At 46.0% G+C, this 23,013-nt stretch overlaps 1 protein-coding gene across 1 annotated transcript in view; it reads right to left on the bottom strand.

Annotated features, from left to right (window-relative positions):
- LOC147728932 (sulfotransferase 1 family member D1-like) overlaps window positions 1-23,013 on the bottom strand; it is a 388,090-nt gene that overhangs the window by 216,497 nt on the left and 148,580 nt on the right. The window lies entirely within an intron of this gene.

The following is a 23,013-nucleotide window of genomic DNA, read 5'->3' as shown; positions in this document are numbered from 1 at the left end:
GGCAATCAGAGGAGTACACTCCGGGAATGCCACGGGCCCAAACGCAATTCCCATAGAACTATACAAACTGAGCCCCAACAGGCTCGCTCCATTTCTCCGCTCCATGTTCGCAGACTGCAGAGAAGAGGGACAGCTCCTATACGATCCGCGGGTGGCAAGTGTAGTGGTAATCCATAAAGTGGGTAAGCCTAAGACACTATGCTCGTCATACAGACCTATCTCGTTGCTGAACGCTGAGCCCAAAATATTGGAGAAGCTGCTGGCGACGAGAATGGCAAAGGTTATCACCACTCTCATACATACGGGATCAGTCAGGTTTCATGCCACACCAGAATACAGCCCTAAATCTGCGGTGGCTATACGGGGTGCTATGTAGGACCCCGACGATTCAGGAGCCTGCGGAATTGGTATCTTTGGATGCCACCATGGCATTCGACAGGGTTGAGTGGCCATATCTATTTGAGTATTAGGGAAGCTTGGTTTTGGTACAGAGATTATGAGTTGGATATGCCTTCTCTGCCCAGCCTTTGGCGAGGGTAGTCGTGAATAATCGGAAGTCTGCTGAATTTCTCCTTGGCAGGGGCACGAGACAGGATTGTCCCCTGTCCCCGCTCTTGTTCGCTTTAGCCTTGGAGTCCCTGGCAGCACGGGTTCGGTGGGACCATGGAATTTACAGCTTACAGTGGACGTTGGAATGGGAGGACAACATTTCTTTATACGCTGATGATGTCCTGCTTTACCTCACCAATCCGAGGGGATCTCTTATATGCTTTTTAGATGTGCTTGCTATTTTTGGGAGGTACTCTTGCTTTGCCATAAACTGGTTCAAATCAGTGCTTTTCGTCCTCAGGGGTGACTCTCCGGTTCTTCCACAGAATTGCCCGATACAGATTGAGCTGATCGGGTTTAGGTACCTTGGCATTTACGTTACACTCAACCTGAAACTACGATATGCTAATGATCTTGGTGCCCCCTTGATTAGGTTTAGGGGGGATGTGGCATCCTGGAAGGCGGTTCCGCAGGGCAGTGCTTTTTAAGATGATGGCCCTTCCCCGGTTTGTATAAACGCTCCAAACCTCGATGGATTTGGTGCCCACATCCTACTTTAGGGAGATAGAGGCCCTCCAGAGGCAGCTTCTTTGGGACGGCAGTCCACGTATAATGTTCTCCAAACTCACTCTCCCCTGGTATGACGGGGGATAGGCATGCCGGACCGACGGAAATACTACTGGGCTTCCCAGTTTGCCAGGGTGAATCATGCAATATACGAGTTCCTCAGGGACCCAGGGTATGCTATGGACCGCTGGCAAGTTCCAGGCAGCAATTTCACTAGAGCGCTCTATACTGGACGTTGTCAGTTTCCCCTCGTGGGACCAACAACACACGCCAATCAGGTGTGGCACGAGGCGAATAGGAACCTCAGGGGGGTTACATGGATTAAAGATATCTGGGAGAAAGGCACAGTCCTCACATTCAGTTCACTTCAGGAACAATACCATCTTCACGATCGTGAACATTACCGTTACCTCCAAATCAGACATGCCCTACTTGTGAATGTCCGCAGGGATACGTCGCTTCCCGACGCCTCCCCTCTCGAGGACCTAGTGATGGACGGCCACCTCTCTGAGAAAACAATTTCATTAATAAATAAGAAACTTATTTACCAAATGGAAGACCCGCTGGCCCTCTTGAGAACGCGCTGGGGTGAGGATGGAATAGAGTTGGATGATGAGGATTGGCGGGATGCGGTCTCCTCTCTACGGATAGTGGGGATGCATGTGAGGCTTCGATTAGTACAACTAAAGATTCTCCATAGGTCATATGTCACAGGCCCTCATCTGGTCCGTATGGGTCGCTCAGAGGGCGGGGAGTGTAGGAGGGGGTGCGGGGAACTTGGAACGATCATGCATATATTGTGGCATTGTTCTGGGGTACCAGCATACTGGGAGAAGATTGACGATAGCCTACGAGACATCCTGGGGTGGAGATATGGCCAGAAGCGCGCAGGTGTATTCTTAACGTTTGGGAACCCACGCATATAGGAAGCAATGGGTCACGCTGGCCTGCATGGTAGCTAAGTGGAATATTGCCCAGTGGTGGGGAACCAGCCAGCCACCTCGGGTCAAGAGGTGGGAGGACGACCTGGATTGGTGTATATTCAGGGAGAGGTCGGTGTATGAGGCTTGGGTATGTCCGGTGAAGTGGGGGAAGGTATGGGAGGCTTTGCATCACTACTGCAGAGACATTTGTGGGACCCTGATGTGTTCCGAGGAGGTGGAAGCGCATGAGTACCCTTGATCATTTACCTATATTCTGTGTCTATTATTTTGAATGTATGGAAATGTATGGAAATGTACTCTTGTAACTAGCAAGATCTGCTAATGTCACCTGCTAATGTCACCTGATGTTTTTCTTTGCCGTTTTCTTAATAAAAAGAATTATAAAAAAAGGAATATTTTTGCCTTGACTTATTCTTGCTGCATTTCATTGAACTTTATGCTAATTCCCTATACTGAATTTCCATGCTTTCTGATTAACCTTATATTTTTGTTTTGTATTGATTCTTAATTTTAAAATAAACCTTTATAGTTTCGAAACTCAAAACAAAAAAAATAAAAAAAAAAAAAAAATTGTTGCGTTTGAACTACAAACAATTTTTTTGTTTAAATCGTTAGATTATCCAGCAAACAATGTATTATGTGACAAATATAGTAGAGCCAAAATTATGCGGAACACATTTGCAAAGTAGGCTATTTTGCCATTCATGTTTGAACTGCACTTGTCGAAGAAAGGGAGATGTGCTGGTGACAGAAACTGCATGGCTCAGAGACAAATGGCTTGTGATTCCACTTTTAAGCTTATTTGGGACATTCTGCGATTGGAAATTTATCCAGATTTGCCAATACATATTAATGTCAATAACTCATATCAAACCTTAAATGAACATGTGTATCCATTGGTTGAATTGAATAATGTAATAAGCTGTAACTGCTCAGTTAAATGCAAATCAAATACTAAAAATTGGTATGTTTTGCTCTTTCTGGCCACACCTCTGACAGCGCCCACTGGCCCAATCCTGAATAAACGTAATGCTCACATTCTTCTGCAACATTTGGCAGCAAGTTGTGGCAATTTTCGTTCTTGTAGCCCACAGTCTTATTTTTGGCTTCTGTTTCATGATGGCCATCGTCTTTGCTGATTCTTCTTTGGCAAAACCTCTGGTGGATCCTGAGCGGAAAATCTGGTACTGCTTTCCTGAAGGCCACTTGTCAGCGCTGAGTGGTTGCATTTTGGCATTTCGACTGTTGGTAGTGGTAGACATTGCCACTGCGTCCCAGCCATGAGTGGTAACATCAGCAGCAGTTCATGCAGCCACTCGAGCATTATAAGCTCAAGCTACCCGATAACCACGAACAGCAGATTTTGAAGAAGTGCTGGTTATCATAGTGCGGCTGATGAAGTAAGACCAGTGGTGTAACGAACCTTGAGGGGGCCCCCCTGCAGGGTACTTGAAGGGGCCCCTCCGGACTCAATCTAGAGCTCCCCAGCAGATGTGCAGTGCTGACGGGGCCCCCTAGAGGGTGAGGGCCCCCCCCCCCCCTATCGCAGGGGCCTGTGTTACGCTCCTGGGGCAGACAAACATTGGCTACACTGGATTGAAGAGGTTGCTTGGCTCAACGCAACAAGCCCTCTTATTGGCTCTCAGATGGGCATGAAAACATTGGATTGGCTTAATACAATGAGCCCTCTGATTGGATTTGGCTATGGTTGGGAAATCCTTCAATTGTTTGATTATTTCACATTTGTCTGTATTTGCACACGCCTTTCCCATGGCTTTTATGGGATTTAGAGGTAACGTTCTTCCTTTACATTCATCAGTTGTGCTGGACATTGAGTATTCCTCTTCCATCCTAATAGATTTAGATACTGCTTGTTTTTCATTTACACTATCACTAATGTCATGACCTTTAGTCATTGTCTGGTTTATATCTCTCCATTCCTACGAAATCCAGGGAAAACTCATGTTTCTTGTATGCAATGGTTCCTCATCTTGGAAAAAAAATTGTGGCTATTGATCCTACTAAATATGTACCAACCAGAAAGGCGGCCTTCTATTTAGTCATTTGGGCTATGAAGGGGCGTAAATATTTGACAATTTACCACGTTGAGGCACTTAGTGGAGAAGGAGAGGGTTGGAATGAATACATCGAAGCTTTGCCACATTTGCAGAACACGTTTCTGGAATAGCTAAGGGCTAAACAGTTGCTGGATTAAAATATTGAGGAGTTTATTTCTGCTCCTAGGCTGTTGGTTTCAAACTACAACTTTCGATAGTCACTGGACATTTACTTAAGGCATCCGTCTGTCTTTCCTTGTTTTCCCCCAAAAAATCAGGGATGTTTTCTGAGCTGCAGTTATTGATGTCGCTAAGGTTATTGAACTGTTCTATGATATCCAGCAAACTGATGGCAGTGGAATATTAACCCAATTCACATGTCAATTTTTATTCATGTTCTGAAGACAATTCTGTCAGGGCAATTTCAATAAAAGATAGATTTGAGAAAAAAATATGTTAAAAAGGTCAAAGTTTTTGTTTTCATGTGACTCTAAATCTCATCTGAATAATAATACCAATTGCCTAGTTGTTCGGAAACGATGTACCAAATGTAAGAAACTGGGATGTTTTCAAAGTAGTTGTAAAGGGAGTAAACCGGCTCTCAAGATGTGGATATTGGTATGTATGGTTGCACTTATAATTTGTCAAAGGGTATTCTAAATATTCAGGCATGAAAACAACATTTCAAACCTGAATAGAAAACTTAAAGGACCCTGATGTGAAGACTCTGTTGGAGATGTCCCAATTAATATGATGGATGACTCATATGCTAAAATAACCATTTTGTCTGATGTTTATTTATTTCTGCATCAGGGTGAGGATTTTTTTCTCCAACAGCCTGATACATCCCCAAAGGCTTTTGGAGAGCAGAATATTGATGTATTGGGCTTCTTCAATGGCTCTGTAACATGCGTAGGTAAGACAGCCACTACAAATGTTGATGTTTTTATCAAGGGTAGATCTGGTTGAGTGGCAGGACTTGGCCAAATTTGGTCTTATGTTAAACCCTGGAGTGCAGATACCCATAGTGGCAAGTGATACAGTCTTAGCTGTATCAACTCAAATTAGACTCTGCAGGTAATGCAAACAGCCTATGAAGTGCATTTCTGTCACGTGTTGAGACACCCTTCACACCAGCTTCTTCAGGTCATGGGTCTGCACAATTAATTTTATCATTACATTTCCTCAGATGTTTTGCAATGAAATAGGTCTATTATGAATATTTTGCTTAAGATTAATCTTAAATTAAATGCTGTCCCAATTGTACATAAGGTCAGACAACTCCCTGTGTGAGGGAGGAGTGTAAAAAATATTAAAGAAATTGACTTTTGAAAGTGTTATTGTACATACAGAATCTGCGGAGTGAGTAAGTCCTATTGTGATTGTGTAGAAGAAATCTGGGGAGAATTTGCACCTTAGCCCTTTGCTTGCGTCCGACATCACAGTGGGAGTGTGCATCAGATGGCTTCCGGCCATCCTAGCACCTACCCACAGGGGAAGCGTTTGTGCTCCTCGTGGGCCGCCCTTCAAGCTGGTCCGACCGGGGATGGCAGAGGAGCCCTTCTGCTGACCCCATCACTCTCCACCACGTCATCTAATGACATCAGCATGCGAGGAGCGCTGATGTCATTAGAGGATACCGGACGTGCTGTAAGCCATTTGCTTCCTGTGTGTCTGGAGGATAGGAGGTGAGTTTCTCCTCAGGGAGGATGGGGGGGGTTAAAAAGAGGCATCGGAGGAAAGGAAAGGGGGAAAGGGTTTTCCTTTCCTCCGATGTCTCTTTGAGCATTACTGCTGCACGATCATGCAAGGGCCGTGATGGAGCAAGGTTTTGTACGTAAAGAGACTTGATCAATTCTCTTGCATAACAGGTAAATTTACTTATCAACATGTTTGTCATGTTTTGTTTTACTAATAAATTGCACCACACAACATTTCTAGTATCTAGGGGAAGCATGTCAATGTACTTTTACTAATAGTAACTCGAGTGACCTAGTATGGCCGCCGCAATGTGGGAACCTTTCTGCGCATGCGTCTGTCACACTGACGTGACATGACGCACTCTCTGCTTTGGTGCGAAACTTTTGCTTCTGCGCACTATAACTAAAGATAGCTGCTGTATGTTTTCGCATGCTAACGCTTGCATTGCTGCTTTAACTAAACTGTTTGTTCTGCCTAAACAATAATGCTGAAGATAACATAAAAGTAATGGGAATAGAGTAGAGATAAGTGGTATACAGTGCATTCATTTATTCTTTGTTCTAAAACTGTTTCCCTTTTACTTTGCTATTAGCTCGAATTAAGGGCCTGATCCAAATCAGCTGCTTTCATTTTATGAAAGTTTGCGACTGCGCAGAAGAGTCCAAGAATCCTCAAATCATGGCATTGAAACCGTGCCAGTGACAGTCTGGCCTACTTTGCGCCTAGGAACCTGACCCTATGAAGTCGCAAGAGGACGCTGAACTGAACAAATGTTATACATTTTGATACATCCAAATGTTGGGTGCAATAAAAGTACATGAGAAAATAAAGTTATGGGAGGGATCGTTAATTTGAATATTTAGAAGAAATTATATCATACTGACATGGTGTGATGACCTCTCCACTTCTTTTGGCCGATCAAAATTTGGGATGCACACATTGGCAACATTGGGGTATGGTACATTGCCCTGGAAAATGGTATAACTAGGTAGGCTTAGTTAGTTAGATTTTCTGACGTGTACGAATAGCTGACCTGTCACTGACCCAACTCACTCAATAGGCGATCGAGAGCAGAAGTGCTGGCGGAGTACTCAGTCAGAAGATTCAATAACCCAATCGGGGTCCGGCTGTTAGCCGCAGAGAGAGTGTTACGCTGGCATTGCACTTCGCTGGGGGTGTCCGTCCTGACCTGCATCTGTCTTATCCTGATCTACATTGGTCCACACCTGTCCTGATTCTGGTCTACACCTGTCCTGTCCTGGTGGTATCTGAACTATCGGGAATCCTGTTTCTTGGTCCCAGCCCGTGGTCAGGCTTGGTCTTCACACCATCTAGGTAATTATAAATTTGTGTGGGTATGTCAAAGTACTGTTTCCCTTTTCTACCCATCCTTTGTCCTAATGGCAGTCGCACAGAAACCTTGCATATTTTTACCTTTGTTATCATCTTTCTGATTGAAAAGGCACTGATTAAAGATGGAGCCGCTGGCGGCACAGGCAAGGTCAGGTGCAATGTACAGAGGGATCACGCAAGGGATAGAGTCGCATTATATATCATTATATGCTGATGATCTGCTATTGTACCTAGCGGACACAGGACAATCCCTAGAGGGAGCAGTGGATATGCTGACTAGATTCGGGCAGCTGTCAGGCCTTTGGTGAATTGGTCCAAAACCTGTGTGTTCCCATTGCGGGCAGGTACACCCTGTCCCCCACTAGCAAGAGAGGTGGTGTGGGAGCCCTCCTGCTTCACTTACCTGGGTGTGCGCATCTGCCATGAGGCTGCGGACCTATAAGAGGGGAACGTAGGGCGTTGCATTCGCGCGCTGAAGGGTTGCATGGTTTTTTGGGCCTCCCTCCCTCTGTCGGTGTTCGGTCGAGTGGCATTATTAAAGATGGTGGCACTTTCGCTGCTGCTTTATTATTTCCGGACACTGCCGATATGGATCCCACAGCGGGTCTTTAAAGAACTGAAGATGTTGGTGACTGGCTTCCTTTGGGGTCATGGACGACGTAGGGTGGCGTTGGGTACCCTGACTAGACCCAAGGTTGAAGGGGGGATGGCAGTCCCCGACTTTGAATTATACTACCTGGCGGCAAAACTGCAGATATTAACGCAACATATTGCTAGAGAATTCAGGGGTCCTGAACGCGAACGTAGGACTGGTATCCAGAGGTATGTCTTGTCATATATAGTCATGCAACAGAAACTAGATATGAGGGATCTTACAGTGGAGGAAAGGACGCTTAAATTATGTTGGCACAGGAGTCTGAAAAGAGCGAAAAGAGACCGGCCGTATGCACCGGAGATACCGCTGGGGATGCTGACCGCGCTGCCGCATGGGGGCGACTGGTCCCAGCTCTTAGAATGGGAGGAATTGGGCTTGCAGATGGTGGGGGATTTGTACATTGATGGGGTGTTGGTCCCCTATCAGACGTTGCAGGAGCAGTTTGGCCTACCAGACGGGAATTTTCTACTACACGCAGCAGTGGTTGCGGCGATGCAGAGGCATTGGAAAGGAGGGCTGGTCGAGCCGGAAGCGACCATGGCATGCCAATACGTGGTGATAGCTGCGGGCACTGTTAAAGCGGTAACCTGCCTCCACACTAGAATGTTAAATGAGGGGCTGGTGCCACTACTAGCACTGAAGACGCAATGGGAGGACAGCATAGGCAAGCCCATACCGGACACTGTCTGGAGCCATGTTCTGCGACGGATGTGGAAGGGTACAAGGAACGCACGCTTTCAGCAGGTGCATTTCTTCATCATACATAGGGCATACCTGACTCCGGAGAGGATAAAGCGGTACTTTGGGGTGCTTGACGCAATGTGTATGAGATGCTTGGCGCCCGAGGTTGATCTGGATCACCTGTTATGGGGAGGTCCGAGGCTAGGGGCGTACTGGCCTGAAGTGGGGGAACTCCTGAATGCGGTAACGGATAGGGAAGTGGACTTTGACATGGCGGCATGTCTACTGCTCTGGTTCCCTCATACAAAGAAGACGAAAATCACGAGTAAATGTATTGACCTGGGACTCATGTTGGCTCAGAGAGAGATAACTTGGCACTGGAAATCTAAAGAAGGCCCATCAGTGAGGAGATGGATGAATGAGCTGTTGAAATGGTCAGGCTGTGAAAGTATTATCAGAATGCGACAAGCTACTAGAACTGGCAACGAGAAATGCTTGGAAATGGCGAGAGCCTTGGAAATGGTGGTCCAGGCATTGCGTGACTACATGATAGAGGATGACGTGGAGGCGCAATGATTGAACAGGGCTCCATGTAGCTTAAGTGATTGCAAGCAACTCCTGATGAGTAGCGTGCTCCAGTGTTGGTATGGATTACGTGCGCCCGCGTCAGCAGCAGTTGGAGGGGTGGAGGGGGGGGGGGTGACTTAAGGGGGCCGTTAAGCACCGCGACACAGTTTAGGAGAGTACCTGCGGATGGGACTTAGGGCTGGTCCATGATGAGGGGGGCTCCTGAGGAACGCAGGCAGGCACCCGGGAAGTAATACTAGGGGGATCCGGGAGGAGGTCTCTAGAGAGATATAGGTGGGACTGCATTGGAGCGGGTAAGAGCTGTTGACGTTATCCCAATGGGAAATCTGTGTCTGTTTGACGGTGCATGGAGGGTGGGATTCTAGGGGGGTAAAAGCAGATACTGAATGGTGAAGCTAACCAAACGCCCGGGAGAGGTGAACACTGTAGCATCTTCGTGAGAACGAAAGACTTGGCGCGCCGCCCAGCCTCCGGGATGTGGGCTAAATGGCTGTGTACGATATCTATGTCACTTCAACTTTTTGCGATGCCATAAGTATACTGGTTGGCCTATTCTGAGGTCTTGTTTCTAATTCTGCAATAAAAATACATTTAAAAAAAAAAAAAAAGAAAAGGCACTGATTAAAATTCAATTGACTAACATTTATGAATTTTCATAGATAAAGTGTTTAAACCTTTCCCGAGTCTGTGGTTATTTTAAATAGGAATAGTTATTATACCTACCTATTCTCTTGCTAACTCCTTTGATCCCTTAGTACTCTAGGTACCGATGACAATGATTGGTAAGTCAAGGTATAGGTTAAAGGTCCTAAGAGTAAATTGAATTATAATCTGGTATAGCGAAAGGGTTTTCACCTGTTTCAAAGTGGTTACTGTATGTATGGGCCCAGGTGAGTATGGTAATTTGAGGCAGGTGAACCCCGCGCTCTATAAGACTGTTTGGGGTCAGGTTACTGAAGTGCCCACATCTGTGTGCATTGTAGACTACAATAAGCACATGGGTGGTTTCGAAAGAGTAGATCAGAGGTTGGAACATTACACTGCTGTTCATAAAGCTTACATTTGGTATAGGAAGTTGGCCATACATCTCTTCAATTTAGCAACTTTTAACACCTTTGGTGCTCATGACTAGTGCAGCTCGTCATGAGGCACAGTTGCGCTGTGCTCATGACGACCTGAGCTCGTCATAACCGCCGCAGCGTTCCCACGCGGGGAAAATTCCCCTGCTGTGCTGAGCGTTCTATTCAAATGGGCGTAGTCATGACGAGCTCAGCTCGTCATGAGCACAGCGCCACCTTGCTGCGTGACGATCCGAGCTCGTCACGAGCTACGCAACGCCGCGCCCCATTCCCCGCACTGCCGGGGAATTAGACCCACGGCGAAGGGGTTAATGATTTTGTTGTGTTGAAGAAGTGTTCCCCTGCGTCAAAGATGATTTTTGTTCAGTTTCAGGAGTCTGTGATAGGCAGCCTTGTTGCAGGGGAACAGGCAAATGATCCTAGAGTTGGAGTGGTGGAGGACGTGGCTGGATTGAACGCAATCCCTGTAATAGATGTAGAGTCTGTTTGGGAAGAGTTATGCAGAAGGAGAGTCTTATGCACTGTGCTGATTGTTCTTGGGCTGGGCTGTGTGTTTCCACATGTTTCAGACTGTATCTCACTCAAAAGAGTTTTTGGGACAACTGTGGGTCTTATAGTGTATTGTCTGGTCTGTATGGTTTTATATAGTTGTTGTTCAGTTGCACTTTTGTTGGCATTAGAATGATGCCTTTAGTTACTGCTGTTATTTTTGTAGTTATAGTTTTGTATCAAGTTACAATTCGTTTGGCGCTTGGCTGACGGTGTCTGTGGACTGGCGATTGGCTGGCTGTGTGCGTGGACTGGTGCTTAGCTGGCAGTGTGCGTGGGTTGGCACTTGGCTGGCAGTGTGTGTGGGCTGGCACTTGGCTAGCGGTATGCATGGGCTGGCAGTGTGGGTGAGCTGGTGCTTGGCTGGTGATGTGCATGGCCTGGCACTTGGCTGGCAGTGTGAGTGGGCTGGCTCTTGCCTGGTGGAGAGGGTGGGTTGGTGCTTGGCTGGCGGTGTGCATGGGCTGGCATTTGGCTGGCAGTGTGTGAGTTGTGACTTGCTGCTGGTGATTACACACTGCTAGTCAAATGCCACTGCAGACACTATGTTAACCACTAGCTGGTGTGATTGCTGGGCCAGTCATGTGGGCATATGAAAGTGATGGGCCCTTGAATGGTGCTGTCTGGTGATGTTTATGTTTTAATGTGCTGGGCCCTCGACTGGCTGTGTGAATGGTCTTGAGTGTCACGTATGAAAGGTGTGTGAATGGCCTGTAAAGAGGTTGGTGCCTTGCCTTGGCTTTCCAGCTCAAGAGCTAAGAGTCATTGGTTCAGGTTTTTAACCTTTTAAATATTAACAGTGCATTTCCTATTTGTGAAATCTCTTGTTAATAGAATTTTACGCTCTGAACCTTCACTCACCCTCATGCCAAATCCAAACAGTATGTGTGAGTATTTAAGGAATTGTTCATTTTGAAGTAATATTTGTCTTTTCTGTCTATCTCTGCCAGGGTGTACATTGTCTAAACATTGTCTGTGGATGTGAGTGTTGTAATATGCTGGGGTCGCAGCTGGTAGTGCAAAAGTGTGTGTCAAGTATGAAAAGTGTGTGAATGGCCTGTAAAGAGGATGGTGCCTTGTCGTGACTTTACAGCTCAGCAGCTGTGAGTCATTGGTTCAGGTTTTTAACCTTTTAATTATTAACAGTGCATTTCCTTTTTGTGAAATCTCTTGTTAATAAAATATAGATTGTGAACCTTTCACTCACCCTCGTGCCAAATCCAACCAGTATGTGTGTGTACTTGAGGAACAGATGGATAGGCAATCATATTTGTATCATCTGTCTTTCTGTGCTAAGGTATAGTCTGTCTCTAGAGAAAATGTACCAACTTTAGATATTTCTGTAAACTAAAAAAAATGGGTAGTGCTGGATGGTGTGCCTCTCATGAATCCCTACAAGTTTTTTTACTCACAATCAAATGCAAACCTGAAAATGTGACCTTAGTCATGCATTGTCTTTGCATGACTGTGTCACAATATTCTGGTGTCAGAAAAAACACAATTTTTCCACCACCCAGCATTCCTGCCAAGTCTCCCAATAAAAATGGTACCTCATTTGCGTGGGTGGGTCAAGTATCCGAGGCAGGCAAGGGCCTAAAATATACTGAGGAGACATCCAAATTAGCTATCACAAAACAACCTGGTTTTGCATGGGGGGTTACCTGGGTTTTGGTCCCGGGCTCAGTGGCCATCTTGGAAAACCTACCAAATCCATACATTTCTGAAAATTAGACACCCAGGGGAGTCAAGCGAGGTATGGCTTGCGTGAAACCCCAATGTTTTCCTACTCAGAATCCCCTGCAAACTTCAAATTTAGCTTAAAATTGAATGTTTCTCAAAATTTTGTGTCGAGAAGTTCTAGAATCTGCATGGATCCACAAATGTTCTACCATCCAGCATTCCCCTAGGTCTCTCGATAAAAATGGTACCTCACTCGTGTGAGTGGGTCAAGTACCCATGACAGGCAAGGGCCCAACACATATTGAGGCAACATCAGAATTACCTATTACAAAAAAACCTGGTTTTGCAAGGGATGTCACTTGGGTTTTTGGCCCTGGGCTTGGTGGTCATCTTGGGAAACCTACCAAACCCACACATTTCTGAAACCTAGACACCCGGGGGAGTCCAGTGAGGTATAGCTTGCAAGGACCCCCTAATGCTTTCCTACCCAGACTCCCCTCCAAACCTCAAACTTAGCTGAAAAAAATCAAATCTCTGCGGGAAAATTAGAAATTCATATAGATTTGCAAGCCCTTAAATTTAATGCTAGATAGGAGTGGTACACCTAAGGCCTCTTATAGGCTTCTAAAACTGTTATCACACCTCCAAGAATTTTCATTCACTGCTGAATCCATCCCTGGTGGGAAAACCAGGAAGGCAGACAATTTATCCAAAAGGCCTTTAGAATTCGGGGTCTGGCCAAGGAATATGGCAAACAGGACAAGCTCTTAGAGAGCTCTGTTATCCCACCAATGAATCAATCATCCATCATGCCTAAATCTGCTCTATCCAGGCTGTATTACAACCAGGCTTTTCGCCGGTAAGTGCAGGGGTTTGGCTCAAGGGCTTTGCTCTACCCAGCCCATCCGCTGCCGCCATCGAAACAGGTAGCTTGTTGGACCTGCCTTCGTGCTTGAGTCATGACTGGCAGCCCATGCCCTGACAGCTGCTGCAAGACTTGCCAGCCCCCAACTGCCTGCCAGAGGTGTCATACAGCAGTGAGGTGTGCTGTGGCGGCCCCCGCAAACTTCAGACTAGCTGGGAAGATCATACTCCCGAATCCTGGCCTGGTGGGCCCCCTGACCTGCGTTGTGGAGGATAATCAAGGGGACTATGAGACTCAGCCCAGAGGGCTAGAGCTGACCTCATGCAGCGGGAGAGTCCGGCAGATCCAGCGTCACAAATGTATTACATTGGGGTCTCGCTCAGTCAGAACCGCCCTACAGAAGGTGAAAAATAATGCATTGGACTCCTCATCTCTGACTGTGGAGATTGCTGGTGTCTTGCCAAAGAATTGCATGTCTGCTAGTGTGGACCTGACCTGCCTGGTTCTGGCTGGTGGTGGGTCACAGAATTGGTTTGGTGGCATCCTCCACTCCTTGTGCAGAGGCACAGCGTGGCATGGAACTTGCAGATAGGTTTGTCACGACCCTGAGCAACAGGTGTAGAGGTACCCTGGGGCGCCATGGCCTGAAAGTAGCTGCGGTGGTGGGTCTTTCCCCATAAACAGATGTCGTCCGCAGAGGTCGAAAGAGTGTCCTGCCCGGATCATCCCGCCCCCCTCTTGCTGCTCCTCCAGTTGGGTGGCCCTGCAATTGTGGTTTGGAATATTGACGGGGCAAGCTTCCTCCCACCAGCAGAGTCTTTGTATATCAGTGCTAATGAACAACCCCTTATCTGCCTCACTTCAGTCCAGGGACGAGTGGGTGAGCACCCTGCTGGCAGTCTGATACTTGAACTATGCTTCAGTCTGCAGCTTGCCCGTGCTCCTTGGGAGACCTAGGATCTCCCTTCAAATTACCTCCCATACTATGAGTGAAGGTCCCTAGGCACTTGAACCTCCTTGATCGCACTGGCCCACTTACATGGTGAAAGACATGTCTCAGTGTCAGGCACAGGACAACACCATCCCACGGTACACCACCACCTGCCAGATAGGATCACACAGCATGGGCGGACATCCTCGCCGGAGCAGTCTCCAGAAAGAAAGGCAGAACCATCCAGAGTGTCTATACTCATGGCTATACAGGAATCCAGAGAAGCACTTGAGGGACAAATTGAGGGTGTATCTATTGACGTTAATCTCCTAAGCTCAGATCGACTCAAAGTAGTCTACAAAGTAGATAACATGGAGTCCAACATACTTTGCAATAGGAATTCATACAACTAAAACAACAGGTGTCACAAATGTTGGTGGTCACAAATTCACAAGAAAACAACATCGAGGATGCCAACGGGCTCTTTTGCTGTAAGAATGCTACACTTCTGAAATTCCCTGAATGAGTGGAGGGCCAGTCGATGGAGACCTTCCTATAGGACTGGGTGCAGAGCACTTTGCTCCCAGGGGCCTCTAAGATGTCATCACAGTGGAAAGGGCACACTAGGCAATGGCTTCATTTCACTGCCAGGGGCCCCACCCAGGACCCTCGTTGTCAGCACTATGAACTACCGTGACAGGGATGCTATGCTGAGTGCCGCCAGGGTGCTCTTAGCCCTGCAGTCTCAAAATGGCAGCATCCCATATACCCGGACTACACTCACAAGGTACAGGAGAGGCACAAGTCCTTCATTGCTGCAAAAAAAATGCTCTGCAAAATGAACCATAAATACATGTTGCTATATCCTGTGAAGCTCCAAGTTCTGGCCAATGGGAAATCATACTTCGTTGAACTTCTGGAGATGGTTTGGTCCTGGCTGGATTTATCTCCCCAAGTCTCTGGAATAGAACTGGTTACAAGACTGTCTCCTGAGAAAGCATGGGCTGAAAATTCGTTCCGCTTGCGGAATTTGCAGATTTTCTGCGATTTCGCGATCAGCGAATCTCACGAAATCGCTGTAACATCCGCGAATCAGCGGGACGAATTTTCAGCCAAGCACTTACAGGGTTACAGCAGCAGGTGCAAAAGTCGAAGCTAATTTTTTGCAACCTTTTACAAAAGGGTTACAAGGAAATTAACTTCAACTTGGGCACCTGCTGCTGTAAGCCTGTAAGTGTTTCCTGGCGCCTCGTTGCCTACTTGCAACTATTCTCTGACCCTGCTCTGACCCTTGAAGCAGGGTCAGAGAATAGTTACAAGTAGGCAATGAGGCGCCTGTCACGAAAATTAAACCTCAACAGGAAGCACTGACAGATATAAAAACAAGCATTTGCAATGCAATAGGTCTCGCATTAGGAAAGTTTGAGCTATTGGTCTTGTAAATGACAATTTTTTTTATTTATGTGTTGGTTTTGAAAATAGCTAAATTAATAGCTTTGTCATTTACAATGCCAATAGTTATAACTTTCGCAAATGTGACACCTATAGCATTTGTAATGCAACATGTTTTGTATTTACGTGACTTAGATGTATTGATATTACAAATTACAATGGCTTTTAATTTTTTTAAATAATTAATACTTAAATAAAAGAGATTTTAATTTATAATGGCAATAGCTTAAACTTTTGTAAATAACTTTTGTGAAGATTATGTTCAATGTATTTTATTGTGACGAAAATCCAAGAACAGAAGTGAAATATTAACATCTTTTTGTGACATTTGTAATAAAGCTTGAAACATTTAGAGAACATATTTGAACCAGTTGTTGTTGAATGGTTGTGCAGATTGATGCTGGGGTGGCGCTGAGTGGTGCTGTGGTGGTGCTGAGTGGTGCTGTGGTGATGCTGAGTGGTGCTGTGGTGGTGCTAAGTGATACTGGGATGATGCTGAGTGATGCTGGGGTGGTGCTGAGTGGTGCTGAGTGGTACTGAGTAGTGCTGAGTGATGCTGTGGTGGTTCTGAGTGATGCTGTGGTAGTGCTGAGTGATGCTGTGGTAGTGCTGAGTGATGCTGTGGTGGTGCTGAGTGGTGCTGTGGTGGTGCTGAGTGATAATGTGGTGGTGCTGAGTGATGCTGTGGTGGTGCTGAGTGATGCTCTGGTAGTGCTGAGTGGTGCTGTGGTGGTGTTAAGTGATGCGGTGGTGGCGTTGAGTGGTGCTGTTGTGGTGCTGAGTGGTGCTTTGGTGGTGCTGAGTGATGCTGTGGTGGTGCTGAGTGATGCTGTGGTGGTGCTGAGTGATGCTGTGGTGGTGCTGAGTGATGCTGTGGTGGTGCTGAGTGGTGCTGAGTGATAATGTGGTAGTGCTGAGTGATGCTGTGGTGGCGCTGAGTGATGCTGTGGTGGCACTGAGTGGTGCTGTGATGGTGCTGAGTGGTGCTGTGGTGGTGCCGATTGATGTTGTGGTGGTGCTGAGTGGTGCTGTGGTGGTGTTGAGTGATGCTGTGGTGGTGCTGAGTGATGCTGTGGTGGTGCTGAGTGGTGCTGTGGTGGTGCTGAGTGATAATGTGGTGGTGCTGAGTGATGTTGTGGTGTTGCTGAGTGGTGCTGTGGTGGTGCTGAGTGATAATGTGGTGGTGCTGAGTGATTATGTGGTGGTGCTTAGTGATGCTGGGGTAGCGCTGAGTGATGATGTGGTGATGTAGAGGGCAAAAAGGCACAAAAAGCAGTCTAAAAAATGGCGAAAGGGCAGAAAAACAAGGGAAAAACGAGTCTAACAGAGGGCAGAAGGGCACAAAAACCAGTTTAACAGAGGACAGAAGGGCAGAAAAACAAGGGAAAAACGAGTCTAACAGGGGGCAGAAGGGTACAAAAAACGAGTCTAACAGGGGGCAAAAAGGCACAAAAACGAGTCTAACAGAGGACAGAAGGGCAAAAAAAACGAGTCTAACAGAGGGCAGAAGGGCAGAAAATCAAGGGAATAACAGAGGGCAGAAGGGCACAATAAACAAGTCTAACAGAGGGCAGAAGGGCAGAAAAACAAGGGAAAAATGAGCCTAACAGAGGGCAGAAGGGCACAAAAAACGAGTCTAACAGGGAGCAGAAGGGCAGAAAAACAAGGGAAAAACGAGTCTAACAGAGGGCAGAAGGGCATAAAAACAAGGAAAAAACGAGTCTAACAGAGGGCAAAAGGGCACAAAAAACGAGTCTAACTGGGGGCAGAATGAATCCCACCCTGTGTGTTTGTCCACGAAGATGCCACCATTGTGTGCAATACCTCTACTCAACTGGAGTACTTTCTACTGTCTAATCAGTAAATGCTCCCTCGTTGGCTAAATGTATAGGGGGAGATTTACAATAACTGGCGCATCCTCAGGGATGCGCCAGTTATTGTGTGCCGCAGCTCCGCCACCCATGGTCCGTCGCATTTACAATGCGGTGCACCATGTGGCAAAAACGGCACAGATGCGTCACGCATCTGTGCTGTAAAAGCAGCGCATTGCCTGAGCTGCGTCGCAAGCGCGATGCAGCTCCAGCAATGCTCTGGGGGGCCCTATCTCCCCAATGCTGCGTCAAGCCAGGCGCAGGATTTTGACTCAGCATTGGCCTAAAAGTGACTGAGTGAAATCTTGTCGATTTCACTCAGCCACTTTTAGGAGGCATTTCTGCGCAGGAACTCCCTCCCCTGCGCCGGAACGCCTCCTGATGGCGCAGGGCTTTACAACGTGACGCATCCCTCAGTTGTTAATACCCAGCACTATGGCGCATCTTTTGTGCTGCTGCTGCGTCACAAAAGTGATGCAACTGGGGCACAAAAGAGGCGCAAGCGGCTTGTAAATCTGCCCCATAGTACTTTTACTACACTGTAGCTGCGTAAAGGGCCAGAAGATGTGTCTCTAGTGACCATGTGTGCCTGTGTTACAGGCACACATGGTCACTGGAGACACATCTTTTGACCCTTTACGCAGCTGCAGTGTAGTAAAAGCACTATACATTTACCCAATGAGGGAGCACTTACTGGATTAGCCAGTAGAAAATTCTCCAGGGCAAATCGCAAAATAACCCGCGATTTCGCGGGAAAATTTGTGAATTTGCAGATTTTTTTTCCTATTTCACGGGGAAATCCGCGAATTCGCGGAACGCGAATTTCGCCCATGCTTACTCCTGAGCCGCCTATGCACAGGTGGCAAACTGGCACTGAATTGGGTGGATGATCTGGATTTTGTCTCTCTGGCATGGGTGGGGAAATCCTTTGGGGTTTTGCCTTTTATCCTTCACTCCCTCATCTTTTCGACTTCGATCTTGTTCTTTCTCCTTCTCTCTTAGGGCACTCATTAGTGTCTGTTGGAGATTAGTGCTTTCGTTAGTGTACATCCTAGCACTTTGGCCTAATTTGACTAGTATGCACATGTCATTTGGATATACCTGTCCAAGGTTAAGGTTTGTTCAGAACTGCTTTGTAGAGTTGTAGAGTTGATTTTTTGGTTTAAGTCATTAACTTTCGGGGGAAGTTTTGATGCACAGTCACACTTACTTTTTACATGGCTGAATTAATATCCTGGAATATGAGGGGTCTGGGTATTTATGCTAAAAGATATAGGGTAATGTCCCTCCAGAATGCAGTTCAGATCGCATGCTTCCAAGAATCTCATCTCTTAAACTCAGATTCCCCCAAATTGGGCAAGCGATGAAGTGGGCTGCTGTACTTCAGCAATTACTCAATATACACCAAGGTGTATCTTGTATAGCTGGCACCTGGGGTTCCTTTTACACTGTATATGGAAGGCAACACAGAGCAACACTTCATACTTCTTCAGGGGAGACTAAATGGGATTGATATGGCCACCAGGACCACCTATACCCCTAATATGGATGACACCCAATTCTTCTGCAAGATCCAAGTAGTTCTCATGCCATCCGTAGTGAGAATGGTCATCTGGGAGCACAAATTTAACTTCATCTTGGATGGTGGTATTGACAGAAACCCACCTCAACTGAACCCAAAAACCTAGGATGAAGCTCTCCTTCCAGGAGCCAGTGAATAATCTGGGACTCTGTAATCTATGTAGGGCCACTTACCCTGATGTGAAGGAATTCACTAGCTACTCCCCCACTCACAGCATACATAGTTGATTGGACTGCCTTTTGCTCTTGTACACCCAGGAGGGGATGGTACGCTCTGTGACCCACCTGCCTCAGTAAGCTTCTGACCATGCCCCAGTGCTCTCTGCTAGCTCAGCTTAGGAAATACACCCCACTCATTCCTGTGGTGGCGACTTGCCCCTGAGATTCTTCAGGATGCAGAGGAGTGGGAGATCATTGCAGAACGACTCTCTGACAATTTCGAGTTGAATTGGGCCTACACCGAGCGACTGAATGGGAGGCGATGTAGGCGGTGATTTAGTGGACATTGTGTGGGACTCTCTTGTGGGATGCGGCGAATGCTTCAGACAGATCTCCTACATGTGGAATTCAATTGGCACACATTCAACAGCTGGGACAGGCTAACACTTTGGGATACCGAGTGAAACTGTCTGCCCGGTGACTGATTGTGGAGGTGAGTGACAAGTTGGAAATTGCACTCTTGAATCATATCACCAGCTCCTTCACAGAGTGGGGGACATTTCTGGATGCCTCTTGGCCTGACTTCTTAGAAGGGTGACTCCACGCTCTTCTGCTCTCCAGCTTAGGGACACTGTGGGCAGAGATATACTTGCCAAGACGGGTAATGTCGAGACCTTCAGGATTCACTTGGAGGGAATTTACTGCAGCCTTCATCTGCCAGCCTCGGATTGGGTCACTGCTTTCTTGAATCTCATTCTCCTACCTTGCTTGAATGAGGAGGCATTCTCACTTTGGAGGAGATTCGTGAAGTACTCAGGCGGCTCCCTCATGGCAAGTTACTGGGTAGTGATGGCCTTCTAGTACAGTTTTGTGCCTAGAAACTAATAGTGCTACAATGGAGGATCTCACCTGCGCTCCCAAATATCTAAATTAAGTAAACCAAGTATGGGTTCAAATTGACAAATGAAGTTTCAAACTTGAAATTCTAATCAATCACAATTGTATCACAATGTCGTTATGACCATAATTAGCTGGTCAAAAGCACCTGGGGTTCCTTTTACACTGTATATGGAAGGCAACACAGAGCAACACTTCATACTTCTTCAGGGGAGACTAAATGGGATTGATATGGCCACCAGGACCACCTATACCCCTAATATGGATGACACCCAATTCTTCTGCAAGATCCAAGTAGTTCTCACGCCATCCGTAGTGAGAATGGTCATCTGGGAGCACAAATTTAACTTCATCTTGGATGGTGGTATTGACAGAAACTCACCTCAACTGAACCCAAAAACCTAGGATGAAGCTCTCCTTCCAGGAGCCAGTGAATAATCTGGGACTCTGTAATCTATGTAGGGCCACTTACCCTGATGTGAAGGAATTCACTAGCTACTCCCCCACTCACAGCATACATAGTTGATTGGACTGCCTTTTGCTCTTGTACACCCAGGAGGGGATGGTACACTCTGTGACCCACCTGCCTCAGTAAGCTTCTGACCATGCCCCAGTGCTCTCTGCTAGCTCAGCTTAGGAAATACACCCCCCTCATTCCTGTGGTGGCGACTTGCCCCTGAGATTCTTCAGGATGCAGAGGAGTGGGAGATCATTGCAGAACGACTCTCTGACAATTTCGAGTTGAATTGGGCCTACACCGAGCGACTGAATGGGAGGCGATGTAGGCGGTGATTTAGTGGACATTGTGTGGGACTCTCTTGTGGGATGCGGCGAATGCTTCAGACAGATCTCCTACATGTGGAATTCAATTGGCACACATTCAACAGCTGGGACAGGCTAACACTTTGGGATACCGAGTGAAACTGTCTGCCCGGTGACTGATTGTGGAGGTGAGTGACAAGTTGGAAATTGCACTCTTGAATCATATCACCAGCTCCTTCACAGAGTGGGGGACATTTCTGGATGCCTCTTGGCCTGACTTCTTAGAAGGGTGACTCCACGCTCTTCTGCTCTCCAGCTTAGGGACACTGTGGGCAGAGATATACTTGCCCAGACGGGTAATGTCGAGACCTTCAGGATTCACTTGGAGGGAATTTACTGCAGCCTTCATCTGCCAGCCTCGGATTGGGTCACTGCTTTCTTGAATCTCATTCTCCTACCTTGCTTGAATGAGGAGGCATTCTCACTTTGGAGGAGATTCGTGAAGTACTCAGGCGGCTCCCTCATGGCAAGTTACTGGGTAGTGATGGCCTTCTAGTACAGTTTTGTGCCTAGAAACTAATAGTGCTACAATGGAGGATCTCACCTGCGCTCCCAAATATCTAAATTAAGTAAACCAAGTATGGGTTCAAATTGACAAATGAAGTTTCAAACTTGAAATTCTAATCAATCACAATTGTATCACAATGTCGTTATGACCATAATTAGCTGGTCAAAAGCGAGCAGTAATCATTCCTCCTGGTCTGACACTTCAACGTATCCAATATCAAAATATAAAGTTAATGTCCACAATTGTAAGTTTGATCGTGATGTTCTTCTTTATTCTCAAATTTTGTTGCTTGGTGTATCAAAATCCAATACAGTCAGTACTGGAATGTATGCGGGAGTGCTACATCTCCATAATGCTCAAACCAGGATCTGATGGCTCGGATCCCTCTTTTGATTAACCTTTGTCCATGATTGACATGGGCACCAAAATCCTTTGTAAAGCCCTTGCTCTTCAGCTGTGTCCCGTCATTCACCACTTGGTTCATGGGGATCAACGTGGACTAATTCCCAGTCGTAATACCATTGTGAATCAAAGGCGGCTTACCCACGTTTTACACAAAGTGGACAGCAGGGCGGATAAATGCGCTATTGTCTCCATAGATATAGCGACTGTCTTAGACACAGTGGAATGTTCATAACTTATGTAGGTCTTGAGCACCATGGAGATGGATCCCGATTCTGCTTCTGGGTATAGCTGCTGTACATGTGACCCATTGCCATGGGGATGGTGGGTAAATTATGTGTGGAGAGCTGGCACATTAGCAGGGGGCCACGACAGTGACTCCTGAAGGTGTGGACCTTTAACTCTATAGAAGGGGCCCTAAACAAGGCGTTTATCACCAGAGCCATGTTCTTTTAACTGTATTTTACTATACCTACATGTGCTAAGTAACAGCTTTTTAGGATTGTATGACATGGTTAAACATAATTTGTTTATGGACATGGTTTCAAAGAAAACTGAATTCTAAATTCCACTTTTATTTAATTCAACTAACATTAAGGAAAGTGCATATATTCAAGGGGTCAGACACACTATTCTAACTCCAGTCCTACGAGCACTGGTATAGAAGCATATAACTGGGAATGGGGCATGCCATGTTGATTGTTAGAATTGTAGGTCAACAAACATTGAGTTAAAAGAGTATGTCTAAGAATATGTCAATCAATTTTAAACAATTACTATGGAAAAATAATATGAAAGTAATATTTTATTTATATTGTTTTAAAATATGCTGTTTAAATTGTCATATGTTTAATTTATTCTATTAAAAAATAATTACATAACAATATTTATTTAACCTTCATTTTGAATTTAAAATGTTTATAATATATTTTAAACGTTACTAGAAATCTAAAACAAACGAAGAAAATACTATGAAATAAACGATATTAAATACCACAATATTTAAGTAATCAATATTTAAAAGTGGAATTATTAAAGTAAAAAGAAACTATTTACTTGCCCTCTATTTTCCCTTCCTCATTAAGTTTATATTCACGTTATATTGGCCGATATTTAATGCCA

Source organism: Lissotriton vulgaris, chromosome 2_2 (assembly GCF_964263255.1).
Source record: "Lissotriton vulgaris chromosome 2_2, aLisVul1.2, whole genome shotgun sequence".
Classification (NCBI taxonomy): Eukaryota; Metazoa; Chordata; class Amphibia; order Caudata; family Salamandridae; genus Lissotriton; species Lissotriton vulgaris.
Note: the sequence above shows the minus strand (reverse complement) of the source record. Positions and strands in the feature narration are given on the sequence as shown.